This window comes from Papio anubis, chromosome 1 (genome assembly GCF_008728515.1).
Source record: "Papio anubis isolate 15944 chromosome 1, Panubis1.0, whole genome shotgun sequence".
Classification (NCBI taxonomy): Eukaryota; Metazoa; Chordata; class Mammalia; order Primates; family Cercopithecidae; genus Papio; species Papio anubis.
In genome coordinates this window covers 113,901,080-113,904,236 of record NC_044976.1, presented here as the reverse complement: position 1 = coordinate 113,904,236, position 3,157 = coordinate 113,901,080, and the positions used below count along the sequence as shown (strand labels likewise).

Genomic DNA, 3,157 nt, shown 5'->3' with positions numbered 1-3,157 from the left:
CTGTAAGTGAAGAATCTTCGTTTTGTTGTTGTTATTTTTAATAAAAGTCTTGATAAAGTCAATATAAAGTTCAGAAAATTATTTTGGTAAGACCCAGAACCTTTAATATAGGTAGATTATAAAGAAGATAAGGAACAGTCTTTCATGTTATAGGCAAATAAATGCATTTGTTAGTAAAGCAAGAAGTAAACCTATCAACATTCAGTGAATTTTGCTATAATTTTAACATATTTCATAGCTTTTATTTCATATGTGGGTATATTAAACCAAAGCAAATAAATTTAACTTTATAAGTTTTGAGTTTCATTATGTGCTTTCATATTCTGAAACAAATTGACACTTAAAGAGCAGTTCTCTCTCAGGAGTCCATGAGGCCAAAAAACAATATAATAATACTAAAATGTTATTTATGTTAACGTGCAATGGATTTATCATTGCTATCTTTAATGAATCAATCAATAAATGAGAATATTAAAAATGTCTTAGTTTTAATTTCCAATGTGGATAATACTGACAGTTATAATCCACATATATAAACGCTCTTTGAGGTCTGGGGTAGGCAGCCTCTAATGATCAACAGTGATCCTGACTCCTGGTACTCACACCTTTGTGTAATGTTCTCTTCTTGAGTGTGAGCTCATGTATTGACTTACTTCTAATGAATCATCTATGGCAGAAGTGATGGGGTGTCACTTCTGGTATTAGGTTCAAAAAGACTGTGACTTCCTTCTTGGGTGCTCTCTCTCACTCCCTGGCTCACGGATTCTGAGGGAAGCCTTCTGCCATGTTGTGACCTGCCCTATGGAGAGGCTCATGTAGCAAGAAAGTGAGAGAGGCTTTTGGCTAACAGCCAGTGAGAAACTGAAGACCACTGCCTAATAGTCCATGATGAACTGAGTCCATCTGACAACCACATGAGTGAGTTTGGTAGTGGATTCTTCCCCAGTTGAGATGTCATATGAGACTGCAGCCCTGGCCAGTGACTTGACTGCAAACTCATGGAGACCTTGAGCCTTCCAAAGATAGAAAATCATTGCACACTCTTACAACAAGAGATAAAGGCCTTTCTGAATTAGACATATAAAGACACACAGAGCACTTATACCTTCAAGAATAAACAGAAATCCAGGAGAAGCATTCTTGCCCCCATGAGCCTCTGCCATGCACCCCAACTGTCTGATTGAAGTAGGGCATGAAACCCAGGGCTGATGATTGCTGCTGTTTTGACAATGAGGATATAATCTGGTGAGAGGAGGGGGGCTTCTCCCTCCTGGGGCTCATAATGGCAAGAGAAGATTCCATGCACTGCCTGCTCTCTGCCCTCAATTTGCTTTTTTGGTTAATGTTCATCAGCGTGTTGGCAGTTTTTGCTTAGATGAGGGACTACCTAATAATGTTCTGACTTTAACTGTAGAAACAAGGTGGAGGAGAGGATATCTTGACCTACTTTCCTATGACTCACCTGGTCATGATTGCTATTTGCTCTTTTCCTTATTATTGTGGGGATGTCAGGATATTGTGGAACAGAGAAAAAAATCCTGTGCTGCTTGCGTGGTACTTTGGAAGTTTACTTGTCATTTTTTGTGCAGATCTGGCTAGTGGCATTTGGACATATGAAGAGAAGTGTATGATTCCAGTACAGTGGTTAGATGTAGTCACTTTGAAAGTCAGAGTGGCAAATATGACTTACCTGGATACCAGTGGCTTACTCATGGTTGGAAGGTTTTCAGTGGGAGTTTAAGTGTTGTGGAGTGGTATGTTTCAATGACTAGTTGGAAATGACAGAGACGGACTAGCCCCCAGAATCCTGCTATGCTACAGAATTCCCAGGATGTTCCAAACAAACCCACCAGGAAGATCTCAGTGACCTTTATCAAGAGGATTGTGGGAAGAAAAATGTTTCCTTTTGAAAGGAACCAAACAATCACAGGTGCTAAGGTTTCTGGGAATTTCCATTAAAGTGACATAAACCTGGCCATGATTCTCACCACGACTTAGCTCTGGGCTCTGTATTATGAGAGAAGGGAGCCTGAGACAGACCAAATGATATTCCTGAAGCTCATCTCAGCAACCCATGTCACTCAGTAAAACTGTCGAAACCAAGCCTGTCAAGGATCTTTGAACATATATCCTTGGCAAACAACTTTAATACACCCTTTGAAATGGAGTAAACACTAAGAATGCCAAAGAAGGAAACCACAAACTTGTTTTATTGGACTTGTGAATTTTTGAGTACACACTTAACTGTTTCAGAAATTTGTAGAAATAAACATGTTGCTATAAAAGAATGCCTGGGCATATAATTTTCTACCCTTATAAATGAAGAAAAAAGTTATTATGTTATGTCACCAGCTGGACACTAATTGATGCCCTTTATAATGCTTAGGACAGATGTAATACCCACTTTATAGCCTGTGTAAGATTTTTTACAGAACACAGTTATGTTTTGAGGTAGCATGGTTTGATCAACATTTCTGCATCCATGTAGATAAGCCACATATGGTGGGACTGGAACTACAGTAAATGTTGATTTACTTCTACAAGGTAGTATATAAAGTACCAATCAACTGCTAACATAAGAAGGCAAACAGTAATAATGACTTTTATTACTTGGTGATATATGCTTTTGAGTGTGAATAGATTACACAAAAGAAAACTTTTAAGATTGGTGAGTGTGAATACCTACATGTAATTTTTGCTGGTTACTAAAATATTCTTACCACTTGTAAGAGCAAACTAATACATTGTCTTAAAGTAATCAGGGACATATGCATTTATAAGCCTGTGTGAAGTCTTTATAATTCAATAGATTTCGGTTCTTATAATGTTAATAATAACAATTGTAAAAAAGATAAATTTGTCCTGTATAGCACCATTATTTTTAGCCTTTTCTGTCAATGGAGCTTTAAAATTCTGTTTTGGGTTTATATAATAGTACATGCATAACTGTGAATTCAAATACTTAACCACTAATTTTGAAAATTACCAGTGTGATACACAGGATTCATTATTCAGAATGTGGTCTGGTCTCTAGGAAGTATTAACATGAAAGTTACCACACAATTTAGTTGATTTAGCAAATACCTGGATGCTATTTTTCTCCCAAACTAAGATTCTTTTTGACACTAAACACACACATGCATTTTAAATTTATTAC

General features: G+C 37.0%; 1 pseudogene; it reads left to right on the top strand.

Moving 5' to 3' along the window:
• Window positions 1-243: 243 nt before the first annotated feature.
• LOC110742583 lies at window positions 244-2,911 on the top strand (annotated as a pseudogene).
• The last annotated feature ends 246 nt before the right edge of the window (window positions 2,912-3,157 follow it).